Source organism: Monodon monoceros, unplaced genomic scaffold (assembly GCF_005190385.1).
Source record: "Monodon monoceros isolate NGI ecotype Baffin Bay Population unplaced genomic scaffold, NGI_Narwhal_1 Super_Scaffold_13, whole genome shotgun sequence".
NCBI lineage: Eukaryota > Metazoa > Chordata > Mammalia > Artiodactyla > Monodontidae > Monodon > Monodon monoceros.
Genome location: NW_021703769.1, coordinates 39,252,836 through 39,271,035, shown reverse-complemented (window position 1 = coordinate 39,271,035; position 18,200 = coordinate 39,252,836). Strand labels below are relative to the sequence as shown.

Here is an 18,200-nt window from a genome sequence, read left to right as displayed (position 1 = left end):
GCCAGTGATTGGAGTCTCCTCCCCAAGGGCTGGGAGGTATGTCACCCCTTCTTGATTCTTCCACGTAACAGGCAGCCACAGGTCTTCCTCTGCCCCTCTGTGGGAGATTGTCTAACGAGTCTGTGCTGCAAAGCTCCTGCCCAGGTTCCTTTGTCAGGATGGCACAATGCAGCCTTCCTTGCGAGTCACATGACACAAGAGCCAGTGGGACACCACTGCTGGGACATTGACATGTGCCCTGTGGTCACTGCTGTCTGGGGGTCCAGATGGGATGGGGAGGCAGGCAGGAATCTGTGCTTCTGCTTCCTTTGTAAGAGTATCCATTATTTCTCCTTAGTACTCTCTGTATGTCACAAGCGCTCTTGGTGGCTTAGTCTCTTGATTATCATGAATTAGAGCCCTGTTCTACTCTGGACCCTGGGTGCAGGTCACCTAGGGGTTTGGCTTCCCTTCCAACACTCTCTTCCCTGTTTTTTAGCAACTTTCCAGGTGACTCTTCAAGGAGCCCTCTGTACTCGAGGTCTATTATTTTTCTTAGTTATTTCCACTCATTGACTCTTAAATATACTTTAGTCAGGCGTCCTCCTCCACCACTCTACTGACGTGCTCTTGCCAAGATTAACAATCACCTCCAAAAGCCAGTGTCATCCCTTAGTCCTGTAAGCAGCATTTGACACAGTTGCTTGAATGACTTGCTTCCCCGGAAATACTATTTTTGATCAAACTCAAACTGGTCTTCCTGCTTCACTGGCTGCTGCTTCTCAGTCTCCTTTGTTAATTTTCTCATCTTCTTGACCTCTCAGTGTTGGAGTGCCCTGAGGCCTAGTCCTTGACCTTTTCTTTGTCTTTGAATACCCACTGCCTTGGTGTTCTCATCCAGTCGAGTGGCTAAGTACCATATATATGCTGACACCCACATTTTTATCTCCACCCTGAGCCTCTCCCCCGGAACTCAGTTTTTTAACTGCTTGTTCAAAGCCCCCACCTGTGTATGTAATAGGCAAGATATTGCCCTCTCTGTCCCCACCTGATTCTTCACACAGCAAATGGCACCTCTAGCCTCCCATTGGTTCAGGCCAAAATCTTAGAGTCATGCTTGACCCTCTTTTCTTTTATATCTCACCCAATCCACTCCAGCAACAAACTCTGTCTACTCTCCTCTCTAAATATATTTAAAATCCAATGACTTCTTAGCACATTCACTGCTATCGGCACATTCAATGTGCTGCATCTCTAATCTGGGTTATTGCAGGAGCCCCATAGCTAGTTCCTTGTTTTCTGCTCCTTTTCCCTTTTATTCAGTTCTCAACAACTCTTGAAGGAATATGTTCAAACCTAACTCAAATCACGTGTCATACCTCCTCTTTGAACTGTCCAGCGTGTCTCATCTTACTCAGAAAAGCCGGAGCCCTTACTGAGGGCCCGCAAGGCCTTATACAGGGTGCTGCCCACCTTCCCCTCAGGCTGCAGCTCTTGCTTTTCTTCCCCTGCTCATTCACCTGCTTTGCTATGCTTCAGACATGCCAGGCACACTCCCACCTTAGGGCCTTTGCCTGAGTCCTTCCTTTCCCTTTAACTCTCTACCCTTCATATCTTATGCCCCTGCCCCCACCTCATCAGCTCTTGATTCAGATCATTCACCTTCTCACTGAGATCTTTCTTGACCACCCCATCCTTAAACATGTAACTCTTCCCTCAGCCAACATTCCCTATCCCCGTCCCATGTTTTATTTTTTCCCACAGAATGTATCATGTCTAACAATTAATATCTTTTATCTGTTTATTTTATCTTTGTTTTCTACCCCACTCTACTATGAAATTGCACGAGGATTGGGATTTTCCTCAGCTTTCCTCACTGATGTGTGAATGGTGCTCATCAGATAGAGCCTCTGATGTTTGTTGAATGAATTGATGTGAATGAATATGAACAAATAAATACATTGGGCTGGTGTCTTAGTCAGCTCAGGCAGCTATAACAAAATACCATAGACTGTGTGGCTTAAACAACAGACATTTATTTCTCAAAGTTTTAGAGGCTGGGAAGTCCAAGATCGTGGGCCAGCAGATTCAGTTCCTGGTGAGAGTTTTCCTCCTGGCTTGCAGCTGGCCAGCTTTTTGCTGTGTCATCATATGGTGGGGAGAGAGTGAGGGGGAGAGAGAGAGAGAAAGAAAGAGAGGGTTGAGAGACACACAGACACAGAGGGAGGGAGGGAGAGAGGGAGCACAAGAGGGTGCAAGCTCTGGTCTCTCTTCCTGTTCTTACAAGGACGCTAATCCCATCATGGGTTGGGGGGCACCCTCATGACCTCATATAACCCTAATTACCACCCCAAAGACACCATCACCTTGGGGGTTAGGGCTTCAACATAGGGATTTACCGGGGGGCACAACAATCAATCCATAACAGGTGGAGTGCATTAGGTCAAGCCCAGATGAATCAGGGCTGAGAGGAAGGTAAGTGCAGGGTTGAGAGCAGTGTGTTCTGATGAGAACAGAGGATCCCTGAAGAAGAGGGCTGAGTGCAAATTGTGCGGATCTTAACTTGGGGTCTTATTGGGTTCTCTATGGATGGCCTTGACTAAGTATTTAAATTTTCTTTAGTATGAAGTGGGAACCCTTTTGAGGAGGGAGATGCTCATTGTTTTGGAAGATAGATGAAGACAGAGCTTTCGTCTTTGAGGTCAATCTGGAATGATGAGTGGTGATTCAGACAGAGAGGCGAGAGTGGTCAAGGGGTTCAGTATGCTGCTGTTAGTTCTGCTGGGTGGGATCCAGGCTCTTCAGCCCACTCTGCCTCCTTTATATGCCTTCCTAGGCCATCCTCTTTCTCACTTACATGGCTGACAGTGTGGCTTCTCAGAAGTTTCTTGTCTTTATGAAACAATAAACTTCATAACCTTTCACACTCGACAAGATTTTTAGAGGGCAGCCACTTAGGCTGAAATCATTTGGGTTTTAATATGTAGGGTTGGGAATGATACTGTGAGAAATCTTTTTATGTGATTTATGACTTCTAGACGTGAGCATAGATAAAACCCTAATATATTTGTAAACATCATCATCTTAAAAGCACTTGACTCTTTGGACTGATTGGTTAGTGTGGGTGGGGAAGAAATACTGTTCATTTACAGATAACAGAGTAGATAAACTCCCAGCACATTTCCCAAAACTAGTTATGTGAGATGAGGGTTCTATTCTAAGACTGCTGCTTACTCTCATTAAGTCACTTCATATCTGATGAACTATTAATATATTATTTCCTGCTTTTTAGTTAACTAAGGTCACTGATGGTTCTGAATTTTGCTAGGTTATTTCCTAGGAAACCAGTTCAGTGTGACAGCTTTGGTTATCATGTATCTTGGATGTTTTCAATGGGTAGATTTTCCCCTGATTGTGAAATAACACATGGTTATTGAAAAGAAATTGGAAAGTGAAACTGATAATTTTGCTATGCTGTGATAGCGTGTTAATATTTTTTGGTAGATTTTTGATAGATAAAACAAAAACGACAATATCATTTAGCTTCTGTTAGTCCTTGTCCCTTTATATTATATAACGAACATTTTTATGATTCGTTATATATTCTTCAAAACATAATTATAAAGGGTATGAAGGATGTCTTTCCCACATAGCACGAGTTCAGGCATTTTGCTTTTATGGAAGAAGACTTGTAACTGCTCTCAAGCTATTTTAGAGGCTCTTATCCTGTGCTCTAGTGTCTGGGTGTGATAAAAAAGACAGTCCTTGTCCTTGAGGCACATGAAATCTATGGCCTTACTCGATGATACAGGGAAGTTTCTTGCCAGTTTAGAAATACATTGAAATACTGGCTGTAATAAAGGCTTGCTGCCCTGAACCAGGCTCTGCTGCATCCTACACCTGAGGGATGTGCCCCACAGTGCCTCCCCAAGGGACCTCAGTGCATCTGGCCACCTGACTCTTGTTGCCGCCATTAGTACCTCTCCCTTCCTGCCACACACCCTCTCTCCAAAGTCCCACCCAAACCCGTTGCTTTTATGCTTAGTACCACCCATCACACTCATATCCCCACCGAAATGTCTCTGGCGCCCCAGGAGAGCTCAGGACATCATGAAGAAAAGTAAGTCTTTCTCTGAAAGATGCTGTAGACTTGGGTTACTGCGGATCAAGTGAGCTCCAAGATGTTCTTTTGATGTTTGTACTTTCTCAGCTTTTTTTTTTTTGGCCAGATACTTATTTTGCATTGCTTTGTTGTTGTTTGGTGAAAGAACAGACTTCTAATTTTAAAACCCAAGGTAAAGAAATGGTAGAAACAGAAGCATAAGATCAAGTGGTGGGTTAAAATGCCAGCACTCTGATCCTTCATGTAATTCTCCCTTTGATTGTTCTCACTTGAAAGAATGCCTTTTCCTTCCTATTGTCGAGCACTACCTGCTGTCAGTCGGAGAGGGAGGAAGTCGAACAACTTGTCAAAGCCTTTCTGAGCTGCCTTCATATGGTTCGCAGAAACAGAGCTGGGTTTTCATTTCTTCTTTCATTCAACAGGAGTCCCTTTCATGTTTGCAAATTGAAAACGCGTGTTTTTCAGTGTGGAGTGAGGCTGTGTGTGCCCTCTGGCACACCTGTTTCTCATTTCCTGACTTGAAAGCATAACCCATCAAAAGGAGCAGAAAAACAATTTCTTTCTGACACGCTCCTTCGTGTTCCTTACTGGACCGAAGGCCTTCGTGGCTTTGCCATCTTCATTCGCTCTGTAGAAGGTTCTCGTTAGAGGCAGAGTTCTCTCAATACCAGCAGCTCCTTTTATAGCACAGGGCTGTTTGGGGTATTATTTTGTTGTGGTGGTGGTGGTATTTTTGCAGCTCAGGAGATTTACTTGAAATAAGATTTATTTTTAAAAATACACAGAAAGGTCTTAAAATTTTTTAAATATTAAATTTAGCTGGGCAGTATATGTTGGAAGTGTCTTTGTAAGCTGATAAGTGAACTGATTGGCCGGGAATAGGGCTTCGTGAAGCATACGAATGTTTAAATTCCAGTACACTGTTTAATATAAATCATATATTTCCAACGCATTACTTCAGATTTGTGTGTACTTTAAAGTCCTGCCAGCTTAAATGACTGTGAGGCACAATATGTTGACTTTGAGTTTTGTAAATTGATAATTTGTTGCTATGAAGGTTGTACATGGTATAACTCATCACTTTCTGAAGGTACATAGTGTGTCTGATGTTGCAAGCTGTTATGAAAAAACGATACTCAGGGAATTCAGGCCTTTGGCTCTCAGATGCTTGAAGCTGGACCTTTGGTTCCTCTTAAGGTTTCCCTGGACATTTTCAGTGTAAGGCACGTGGTTGTTCAGACCCAAACTTTGGTTTAGGCTTTCTATTTCTGAGAGTTATTTGGGATAATAATCTCAATGATGTATCTTCGGAAACAGTTTCTCAGGTTCTTTTTTATTAAACACCCATTCTTTTCAAGTTTAGTATGTATGAATCACCTGTTAAAATGCAGATTATGATCCAGTGGGTCTGGGAGTCTGCATTTTTCATAAGCTCCCAAGTGATGCCATTGCTGCAGGTCCATACATCATATTTTAAGTAGCAAAACACCATTTTGATGGCTGAAGTGGTGCTGTCCCCAACTGTGCCTTGCCTATAACACTCACCCTATACAATTTACCAGTCTCTTCTCTCATCGTGTTCTGTTGGATCTAAAGCTAAGGAGATCTGGTATATATTCTTGACCCTAGGTATCCCTGAGAGCTTTAACAGATAGTTAATGAGTGACCATATGGGCTAGCATGGTTAGAGGCCACTGAGTCAGGATTATGGTGCTGGCAGGAGCGATATTAGCTTTCCTGACTCATCTGGGATACACCTAACCCTGATAAAAATTAACCAAGTTCGTGTTGCAAACAGAAGTGGATAAAACAACCTGCTAACTCTAAAATGTACTGATAGAGGGGTTAGAAAGGCAGAATGCTGAATCAAATGTGTTTTATTTTAACCAGCTCTGTCCATGGTGGCTGGTTAATTTGGGCCAAAAGATTTATTGTTGAATCGTGGAGACACTGAAGTGTAAAATGTAGGAGCAGTCAGTTTGCATTTTTATTAGCTTTTTATTGAATACATGTCATGGTTCTCATTAGTGAATCACAGCATGATTGAGCCCATAGTATAACACATCATGACCAAAGGATACCTTACATTTTTATTTTCAGAATGTTTTGTTCATATCATGAAAAAGTACATTTACTTGTTTCTTGTATTTGTCTTTGATGAAAAAAAGTTTTTAACAAGCATTGGCTAGTAGAAAACATGGATAGTCATTTAAAAAAATATGAGTTAGACAGGAAAGAATTAGAGAGTTCTTTAAAATTCCAGAGTCGTCATTTCAGGTCTGCATGGACCCACGTTGAATGGAAGAGCAGGTACATTCCAGAGGTGGTTTTGGGGTATGGGATATCATGGGCTTGGAAATCAGACTTGGGCTGGAGTCATAATGGAGGGAGCAGGTTGGAAGGGTGTGTCCACCTGCTCCCACCAGGACTGGAGCATCTTTCTTTATGGAGGAGAGACATACAGATATGCTAATTATCATTGATGTTATCACTTTGTACCATTGCACCTCCTGTTAGTTGGGATTCAGTGTTGTATGTTTTGTAATACTGAGGAGTTCTGTTTTCCCCATCTATTTCTCTGTATTCTAGCCGTAAATGAGAAAGTTTTCCTGGTTCTTCATAATTTCCTGGTAAATTGTATGTGTTATAATCTATCATAATAATCATTATTTACTAATATTGATGATAGAATAATAAGCTTCTGATTGAATTCTGCTAATTTTATTTATTTATTTTTGGGCTGCCTTGGGCCTTTGTTGCCGCATGTGGGCTTTCTCTAGTTGAGGCGAGCGGGGGCTACTCTTTGTTGCGATGCATGGGCTTCTCATTGCAGTGGTTTCTCTCGTTGCGGAGCATGGGCTCTAGGCACGTGGTTTTCAGTAGTTGTGGCTCATGGGCTCTAGAGCACAGGCTCAGTGGTTGTGGCATACGGGCTTATTTACTCTGCGGCATGTGGAATCTTCCCCGACCAGGGCTCGAACCCGTGTCCCCTGCATTAGCAGGTGGATTCCCTGCACCACCAGGGAAGTCCGAGACATAATATTCTTAATGGAAATATTTTTCATATATTTGTCTTACATGTCTTCATTCATCTGATTTGTCTTATCAGTTTTGATTTCATTTCATATCTTAGTAGCAATTCCTTCTTTGGAGCCTTTCACATTAGAGTTGTAGCCTGTTTTCATCTGGAATAAGCATTCACACAACAGACTTGAGTTTGTGCACAGCCCTGGGCTTTCCTCAGCACAACTTTTGTAGGTTAAACCCTGCCCTGTCATCAAGTTCACGGATATGTTTCAGAACTCACTATGTGCATTGCACAGGTAAGTTTTATTTTGATCTTCAAGTCTGGGCAACTCTCATTAGCAAGTCCTAGATATCATCATTTACTTCATTTCTTTATATCTGTCTTTGTAATGTAAACAATTTAGCGCAATTTCTTGAGGAAAGAGTGCATGTTTCTCTTTCTGCTCCTGTTTAGAATGCCTTCCATCCTTATGACACCTGGAAAAGCCTGGCTCATCCTTCAAGGTTGAGCTCAAGTGTCTTTTCTTTTCTTCGGCCTCCCTCCTACCCTCCCTGCTTCCCTTGCCCAGTCCAAAGATTTACTCCCTTCGTGGTCAGTGGTGCCATGAGGTAGCGCATGTACCATTTATGGTTGTTCCCCTTTATAAAGCCTGAGAGCTCCTTGAGGAAGAAGCCGGTGCCTTAAAGATATGGTTGGTACTCAATAAATGTCTGTTGACTTGAACTCAGTAACCCTTTGCATATTTTGAAGAACTGTCAAACAGATTCTGATTGGCAAAATGACTTAATTGTTCCACGTTGGAAAACCAGGGCTAGTGCTCCTGCTTGTTTAAGAGCTTTAGATATTCATGCTGAGAGCTCTGCTCTAAAGAGAAGGGTGGTTTAATTTTAGTTTTGATAAAATCCGTTGAAGTATTCACACGCTTCCATGATTGTGGTAATTAGAGTACTTTGAGCTCTAGGTAACGGAAATCACTACTCAAACTGGCTCAACAACAAGGAGTGCAGTGGTTTCACAAAGGAGGAGGTTCCAAGGTAGGTGGACTGCAGGGTTCATTGGTTCAAGGCTACATTGCTGACATCAAGTATCCAGTTCTCCATGTCCCCTGCTTGCTATGCTGTCATCATTGCTGGCCTCTTCTTCAGGCTGATGGCAGAATGGCTATTGCATTGCCAGAAAAACTCATCACATGAAATCTCTCGAGGAAGGAAAAACAATCTCTTTGTGTAACTCTCTTCTAGGAGTGAGGGACACTTCTCAGACGCTCCCCAGCTGACTTTTTGCATTTTGTTGATTGACTAATGTTGGGTCACATGCCCATTCCTGAGCTACTCACTGACAAAGGGGATTACCCATGAACCAGTCATGAGCACAGAACATGCCCTTAGGTAGGTCATGTTCATGACTGTGGGCAGGGGTGGGGGTGGAAAGCAGAACAAGATCAGGATTCTCTTAGGACCGGAGAAGGAAATAAATGCTGTGTGAGTGACCACCAGTATCCAGCTAAACTGACCACTTGTTGAGCATTTACTATGGTCAGGCACTGTGCTAAGTACTTTTTACATAATGATTCTCATTTTCAAATGAGAAAACTGAGGTTTAGAAAAGTCAAACAGTGCCTGAGTGCTGAAAGAATCTAAACAGACTTCACTCAATGACAGTAGAGAAATGTGAAGAAGTAGAGGGGCCAAATAGAAATGCAATCAGCTGTTGTACTGGAAATGGTATAGGTAGGTATCTAGAGAGTTAAAAGCATGTAGTTATCATTTAAATCGGTCCTTACCGAAGCTATGCCTCTTGCCATTATTTTTGGCTAACAGAAAGCTGGCTGTGGAAAATGGATGTTTTTGTTTTGAAAAATCAAATGCAGTTAGATTAAAAAAAAAACACCATGCCACCACAAAGTTTGTTTATATCTTCATTTCACTCAAATTGAATAGATGAAATGGGATCTGGCTGTTTTCATATTGTTTATGTTCTGCTTTGCTTCTTGGTTCTGGGACAGGATTCCTGGTTCTGCTTGAATCTGGGTGCCTCTCAAGTATCATTTGCAAGATTATTGTGGAAATTAATAAAGAGAAAGTATTTCTGTTCAGTAAGCATTGTAATCGTCCTACTATGACATAAAACAATGCTATTTTATTGGCATTATAAAATACCTTTCAAATGTGTGTTCTTGGAACCTCAGTCTACTTTGTTGTTCTTTTTTAGTTCAGAGGGAAGGAAAGTGATTTACATAAGTAATCACTGTAATATTTTATTTATTTTTATAAATTTATTTATTTTATTTTATTTATTTTTGGCTGTGTTGGGTCTTCATTGCTGTGCTCAGGTTTTCTCTAGTTGCAGAGAGCCGGGGCTACTCTTCATTGCAGTGAACGGGCTTCTCATTGCGGTGGCTTCTCTTGTGGAGCATGGGCTCTAGGCACACGGGCTTCAGTAGTTGCAGCACACGGGCTCTGTAGTTGTGGCGCACAGGCTTAGCTGCTCCGTGGCATGTGGGATCTTCCTGGACCAGGGATCAAACCCATGTCCTCTGCATTGGCAGGTGGTTTCTTAACCACTGTGCCACCAGGGAAGTCCCTACCACTGTAATATTTTAAATGAGGGGTCATGTAAGGGTCTTACTTCTTTTCATCTCATTTAATATAAGGGCAAAGTTAGATGCTTGATCTGTGTTTCATTTATGTGTAATAAAAGGACCTATGTAAATAAAGTACATGAAATCAAAGTAAAGTTGTTTTTACTCAATGAAGCTATTATATAATGTCATGTGTGTGTGTGTGTGCGTGTGCATGAACAGGAAGTGCACAGAGGGCTGGGGAGTGATGTATCCTCTGATGGATAGCTGCTGATTTTTGTTTCAGCCATCATATTGCAAAATATTAGGTTCTTAGGTGAGGTTACTCAGTCTGAACTAGCAGTGTGTAGCTGTTTAGCTACCTATTGCTGTTAAACAAATCACCCCCAAACTCTGTGACTTAGAAGAATAACCCTTTTCTTATTTCTTATGATTATATGTGTTAACTGGTTCTCAAGTGGATGGTTCTTTTGCTGGTTATGCTTGGGGATTCTCATGTGGCTGCGTTCAGATAGTGGTTTAACCAGGTGTTTGGTGGGCACAACCAGAAGGTTGGACTCAGCTGGTTTGCTGGGGTGTTTTGACCTTGCTGGCTACCCATGTAGTATCAGGGCTAATCCTGCTCTGATGTGGCCTCTCCCTCAAGGCAGCTGGATTCTTACATGGTCACTCAGGACACTCAAAGTACAAAAGCAAAAGCTATCAAGCCTCTTTAGGGTTTAGGCCTGGGACTGGCATTGCGTTAGGTAAAGTGAATCACAGGGTCAATCCAGATTCATCGTGGGAGGGGATTACATATGAGTGTGAATACTGGGCAGCTTTGTTCATTGGGAGCCATCTTTAAGACTAACTACCTTAATAACTGTTTTTTTTGAGTAATCATTCTCTTTGAGAACCTAAAAGCTATGGACTCTCTCCCTAGAAACATGCATGTGAACACAGTTATCTGCATAAGTGTACACACAATTCTAGAAAAATTTCATGGAGTTCCTAGCTGGACAATCCATGATTGTCCAGGTAAGTACCCCCAGTTTAACTTACGCAGTTTAGGAATTTACGAACTCTTAAGGTAGCGATTTAAATAGTAACTTAATTATTTTAAAATAGCTGCATAAAATTCTATTCTATGGTTGTTTTAGTCTCTTAGAATGACCAGTGGGTTATTTCCTGTTGTTTTTTTTTTCTTTTCTAAAAAACAGTGATTTTCTTGTACATAGCTTTTGTATACCATAAATTCCTAGAAATATACTTTATGACTCAAAAAGAATGGACATTTTTAAGGATTTTGGTGGATATTGACGAATTGTATCTTTTTTCTTATGAAGAAATAAGTTTTTAAAAATTGCATTACTGGATACATATAAAATAATGTACTATATATGTAAGTTATGAAACAAAATGAAATCACATTCCTTGAACTTATCATTAGCTTAAAAATGAACACAAGTAATAGTACTGTATCCTCTTCTATTCTTTCCCAAACCCCTGCATCTTCTCCGGAGATAACTACAATCCTGAATTTTGTGTATCTTTTTTTTTTTTTTTTTTGCTTAAAAAAAAGTTTAATCACATATGTGTGTATCTCAAAACAGTATATTGTTTAGTTTTATGATTTTTTATTGAGCCATAGGAACATGGTATTATATGGTCCTCTGTGATTTACTTCTTTCACTAAATATTATGTTTCTGTAGTATTTGTCCATATAGTTGCTCTGTAAAATTAAAAAAAAATTTTAACTTTTAATACTTCATTGTGTATTGACAAATTGATACTTTTATTATTACAAAATATTCTTTATCTCTAGATAGTCTTCTTTGTTTTGATGTTTACCTTGCTTAACATTAATATAGTCACACCAGCTTTCTTATGTTTAGTGCTTGTCTGGTATATTATTTTCCACCCATTTTACTTTTAGTCTATCTTGTCTTTATATTAAAGTATGTTTCTTATAAACAAACTGGGTCCCTCCCCTTTTAAAGTTAATGCACATTGATAATCTGAGCCTTTTACATGGAGTGTTTAGTCCATTTACACTTAATGTAGTTATTGATATGATTGGGCTAAATCTACCATCTCACTTTTTGTTTTCTATTTGTTCTTTGTTTCCTTTGTTCCTCTGTTCTTCTTTTCCTATTTTCCTTTGGGTTATTTTTAATATTTCATTTTATTTTTCTCTATTAACATTTTGTTATACTTTTGTGTATTATGTTTTTTGTGGTTGCTCTAGAGACTACACATGCATCATTAATTTACCATAGTCTGCTTTAGAATAATAATATATTACTTCACAAACAATGTAAAATTCTTTCAACAGTATAAATCCATTATTTCTTTCCCACCCTTTGAGGTCTTGGAATATATTTTAATGTCCATATTATGTTATAAATGCCACAGTATCTCATCATTATTTATTTTTGCTTTAAATAGTCAGTTGTCTTTTAAAGAAATTTACACCCATGTACACACCCAAGTACACACCCACACATGCCTAATAGCTTTAAAGTTTTTTTTAAAAAAATTTACCCAAGTAGTTTCTCTTTTTGGTACTCTTTATTTCTAACATCAGTCTTCTGCTGGTATTATTTTCCTTAGAATGCCCTTTAGTATATTTATAGTTCAGATCTGCTGGTGATGAGTCTTCTCATCTTATTCTATCAGAAATGTCTTTATTTCCCCTTTATTTTTGAAGGATATTTTCTCTGCATAGAGAATTCTATATTGACTGTTTTTTCCTTCAGTAATTAAAAATGTCATTCCATTGTCCTTCTGCTGTTTCTGGTGAGAAGTTTTATGGTTGTCCCCTTGTATGTCTTTTTTTTTCCTGCCTATTTTTAATATTTTATCTTTGGTTTTCAGCAGTTTGATTATAATGTCCCTAAATCTGTTATTCTTTGTGTTTATCCTTTTTGGGCTGAGCTCCTTGGGTTATTAGGTTGATGTCATTTGCCAAGTTTGGAGGATTCTCAACCATTATATCTTCAGATATTTCTTCTGTCCTGTTCTCTTTTCTACTTCTGGGATTGCCATTGTATGCATTATCCTGTAGATATGGAGAGCTCTGTTCCATTTTTAGTCATTCTTTACCTCTCTATGTTTCAGTTTGGATAATTTATTATGACTATTATTAAGTTCACTGATCCTTTCTTTTGCTATCCTGTTTGCTCTTTTTTTTTAAAGCAGTTATAGAACTTTTATTTGCATGTTACACCTCATTAACTTATCTCAGAATTAGCTGAGATGATAAAGTATTAATTATTAAAGTGTAAAAAATAACATTTTTACAAGTTACTGCAATAGTAGAACTATTTTATTAAACATATGAATGTACTTATTTTGTACAAAACACATATCTTTCTCTCTGCCCCATGAAGCCACCATTCTAGAACCCCATGCTTATAAAAACACACTTTTGGCAGCAATTATGACAAGGTGAAAGAAAGTGCAATTCTGAAAGTAACAACACATAACCACAGTGGGGAACAAAAACAGGCAGAGGTTAATGGGCTTCGTGGCTAGCTCTCTGCTGACAGGCCCCAGTCCTACTCTTAACAGGAAACAATTCAGGAATAAAAACTCCTGAGTATGCTCAAGATGCTCTTGGTAGCATCCCTCTTCCAATTCCATTTATCCTGATATTGTAACTAACTAATTTGTAACTTCTTTAAGAAATTCCGCCCTGGTTTACATCCCTGTCAATTGCCCATATCCCTCTGAGCTTCAAAAACACAGAAGAGGGGCTTCCCTGGTGGCGCAGTGGTTGAGAGTCCGCCTGCCGATGCAGGGGACACAGGTTCGTGACCTGGTCCGGGAAGATCCCACATGCTGCGGAGCGGCTAGGCCTGTGAGCCATGGCCGCGGAGCCTGTGCGTCCGGAGCCTGTGCTCCGCAACGTGAGAGGGCACAACAGTGAGAGGCCCACGTACCACAAAAAACAAAAACAAAAACACAGAAGAGTAGTAAGTTTCAAAAGGATGTCAATTGAAACCTTTTATAGATGAAACCTACTTCCTAGAAGTCAACCTGCCAAATATATGTACAGCTGGAGACGAGAGATTGTGTAAAAAGTCCAGCTGGAAAATATCTCGGGTACCCAATTAGATCCAGTTATTCTGCGTCTGTGGATTTAAAATGAACATCATCCACAATAGATGTGTCCCTCGTTGCTTAGAAAATCCACAGTTTGCTTGATTGAGGCTATAGTCATGTGTTGGAGCTGATTCTTGAGATCCTGAAAGTTCAATCCTTCAGGCCTTGGGCAAGCCTTAATCAAATTCAGTACCTGGTTCTGGGCCACAGTGAGGCCATTTGCTGGCACGAAGCTATTCCCACCAAAGTTCCCAGTTTTACCCATTCCTGGATTGCTGATAGGTGCTCTCCCTGCTGAGGGTTGGCTGTTAGACTTGCTCGGCATCATGTGTGCATTGACTACTTCCAGTATATGTGTGGTGAGCTCATTCATATCCTCCAGGGGCATGATCTTAAAAGCTACCAGGCTTTTCTTGTTCTGAAAAGATCTCAGATGACCAGCCACTTTCACATATGTTTCTGGAGGAACCACAGTGTTTTCACTGCTGGCATCACCTGTGTCAACCCACTGGTGAACATCCATGGGTGCAGCCGTCATGTCATCTGTTTTGTAAACAATGTTGGTTGCAGCCTTCTCTGCACTGATTATCCCCACAATAGTGACCTGTGAAATCTCAACATTTCCAATTTTGAACACTTCATCAACCAGAGTAGCAGAAAGCAGCTGAGATATGGTACAGGGTACAATATGCTGAGCTCGGGCTCTAGATTTCTTTCCAGCCTGGGAAGGTGTCAGTGATCCAGAGCCCCCAGGGGACTGTGTGTAGCCTCCAGCTCCCCCAAAAGAGGAACTGCTATAGCTTTCAAATCCACTGGTCCACATCTTCGTCACGATTCCCTCAGGAAAGAGTTCCAGAAGGTTCCGGCCTGGTGGGTTCCCCTAACCGCCTCCTCCTATTTGCTCTTAAGCCCATTGAATGCATTTTCATTTTGGATACTATATATTTTATTTAAAGTGTTTCTATTTGGTTCATATTTGAAGATTGTCTTGCTGAGATTTTCCATATTTTTATGAAAATTTCCACCTTTTCCATTAGATAGTTACATAAAATAATTATTTTAGTTAGTTTAAGGTTTGTATCTGATAATTCCAGCATCTGGGCCATTAGTGGTCTGCTTCTGTTTACTGTTCCTTCTCTTGTTTATAGGGCATGTTTTTGGCTTTTTCATTTATCTCATAATTATTGATTGTATGCTAAAGATTATGTTTGGAATACAGACAAGACTGAAGAAAATATTTGCCACTAAAAAGGGACACACTCCTTTTTACATACATCTGCAGTGTTATTTGTAATTGAGTTGGGGCTGGGTATTCTTGCAGCAGTGGATACAATTCACTCCTGGCTTTCGATATTTCAATGCTAGTATTAGGATTTACCATTAGGCAGAGCTTGGGATCTGAATACCAGCAAAACTCCCGATATCTCTTTATGTTATTTATTGTTCACCTGTCAGCTTTTGGAATCACGGGGAAGCTTCTCTCTTTCTCTCCTTCTCCCTCTCCCTCTCCCTCCCCCTTTCCCTATCCCTCCTTTATCTTTCTTTCTTTCTTTCTTTTTTTTACTGCTTTACCTTGGGTGATAGCTCTATGCATCCAGGTAGGCGAGGAGGCTGTCTTTTAGTTTTCCTGTTCTGTTCCCAGCCTTCAGCAGCTTCTGCTTTACACTTACAGAGGACCTGTGTGCCTGAGGGTGTGGATATCTTTCAGCTCCCCAGCCCTGCCCCAGGAAGCCCTGCTCTTGGTGAGGACCTATAGGAAGGAGTCAATGAGTGAAATCAGATTTGCTCAGTGAATGGGGCTTCTCTGGATTCTAATTCATCCTGTCAGCACCTGTGGTCATTTAAAGTTTGTTAAATGACTAGTTCAGCTAGTTTCTCCTTAACCTTGTCTGTAGCATTTCTCCTTTCCCCACTGCCTTCTGGGTGATAAAAAAGCCATTGGCCTCTTCTGTCATAGGAAAGGCTTGTCCCTTTTGGGAATTTAGTTCTTTGAGGTATTTTTGCATCGTTATCCCTCTGAGTTTTTAAAAAACTGTAGTGTTGTAGCTTAACTGGCTTATTGGTTCTCATTGTTAGGGTGGCTCTTGTTGGCTTTTGTTGTTAGGGTGGGGGTGATAGAATCTTGTAGGTTTCTTCATCTTAACTAGAAGTGGAAATTCAAGTGATCAGTTTTGGTGGCTTGCAAGACATGGTAAAGAGTTTGGAACCTTTTTATTCTTTTGGCTGGTAAAATTGTTCCATCTCTTGTCAATGGAAGCCACTTTAAGCTGGCTTCTGTGGTCTTTGCCATGACGATCTTTGATAGCTTCCTTGCTTTTCAGTAGAACAAGATGCCTCAGGCTCCTCTTGGTCACTTCTTTAGCCAGACTCAGAACCAGTCATTTTCCCAAGGATCCCTATTTCTTTTTAACAGGAAATGGTATGATTCTAATATGATAACCTAATTTTATTATTTTCACTGTAATTTCCATGTTAGCCTCTGGGTGATGATATTGTCACTGTTGCTTTCTCATATGGACTTCATGGTCTCAGCAGTAAATATTTTTATTGGAAATCAAAATGAAAGTTTAGCCTACTGGTTTATAACTATATGCTTGTAGATTTTTAAATAAAATGATAGCTGTGTGGGTTCTTAATCTGGGGTTTGTGGACCCAATGGAATCTATGCATGGATTTTCGTGGAGAATTCTGTGTATTGACTGAAACTGTTTAATTTTAGGCAAAGATATCTTTTTCTCTCATAACTTTGGGGAAATTAGGAAGCATATAATTGAATAAAATTGTAAATAAATTTCTTGGCTAAAATAAAAAGTTAAAAAGTAATACAAGTGTGTGTATTTCCTTCTTTTACTAACATTATTTCTTAATAATAGTGTCAAACGAAAACCTTGAAAAATGCTAAATTTTATATTGTCTATTTATTTGCCTTTTGCTGCATGTCTCATTTGATGTGGTCTACCTGTTTTGCTTTTTCCTTCTTTTACCTGCTTATATGATGGTTATGCTAGTTGGTGGTAGGAAAGCTTTGGGACCATTTCTTTATTCTTATTCCTTAATTTCTACTCTGATATAGACAAATGAATATGATTACCATTTTCCTTTCCACCTTCAGAACTTTTCTGCCTTTCTTCAATCTCAGAACCACCCTTGATGCTGTGTTGAGTAGAGAAAGGGATAAGCAATGACTGGTGAACAGATTTAACACTTTTTTTCCATCTTATTTCATAAGGCCTCTAAACACTGAATGTTGTTTTTAAATTCTGAGTACAGCTTTGAAACTGATGAAATGATTTATATATTGCCTCTCTTTTGTACAGAGCAATTTACTGAGATGTAACATCAACTCAAACTTCCCTTTTTGGCTTTTAAAGAGGCCCTGGCTATTCAAATCACCCTCATAAATCACTTCTAAACTTTGTCATTAGGAAAATTATTAATTAAATGTTTAATATATTGGTTGGCTTAGTAGTTATAGGTTAAACTTACAGTATAGTATAACTGTCTTGCTTATGTTCTTTCTGTCTGTGGGCTTCATACTACATATATAATCAATATGTGTGCTGAAATATTTATTTTACATTACATCACATCTACATTATTGTAGATGTTTACAGCTATGTCTTGGCTTTTTTTTTTAACTCATAAAATTCACATTATAGTTTTGATGCAAAATGAAATCTCCACTTTTAACATTATTCCTTTGGGACTGTTTAGTGATTGTTTTTAGGATGTCATGGTTAAAATTGAGGGCTATCTACAGTCCTAAGTATTGGTATCAGTATTTGTTGTGCTACTTATCTGCAGGTAATTATTACTTTGATCTTGATCATGGATTCAGGTTTTTGAGGCTTTTGAGTTTTCTTTGCTTGTATCGCCTTTATTTGCGTGCTGATATTAGCCTTATTTCTGCAGTGGTGGACTATCTTGAAACAAGCATATTAGAGTTACAAAACTTGGATTTTAGACTCTTAGCTCTTCCACTTCACTTTTCTTATTTGTCAAATTGGGATGATAGTACCTTCTTTGCAAGTTACTTGTAGGGCCTTTAAATGATGACATTTGTGAAGACCCCAGGTACACGGTAGTTGATCAGTTAATGGTGAATCAGTGAGTCAGTGACTTTTTCTCTTCCCCTTAAAAAAGAAATAGATTAAAAAAAATAATCTAACTGTACTATATCATGAATTAACAGCTTTTTAAAAGGGTTTTCTCCTAAGTGGTCAGTTCATTGCAAGCCTCTTAACTAAATTTTACTGAAAGTTATTGAAATTCCAAAAGTACTTCCAGCTATAAAATTTTGTCCTGAGGAATTTGAAATCATTTAAGCTAAGCCATTTATTTTTTCCAATGAGGAAACTGAGATACGGAGATCTTAAGTGACTCATTTCAGGTTCCACAGCTG

At 39.6% G+C, this 18,200-nt stretch overlaps 1 protein-coding gene and 1 pseudogene across 5 annotated transcripts in view; one reads left to right on the top strand and one right to left on the bottom strand.

Moving 5' to 3' along the window:
- TASP1 (taspase 1) overlaps positions 1 to 18,200 on the top strand; it is a 235,932-nt gene that overhangs the window by 110,703 nt on the left and 107,029 nt on the right. The gene's annotated exons all lie outside the window — the stretch shown is intronic.
- Positions 13,653 to 14,687, bottom strand: LOC114894100 (annotated as a pseudogene). Its single transcript, XR_003793119.1, has one exon. The product of XR_003793119.1 is annotated as a replication protein A 32 kDa subunit pseudogene (transcript).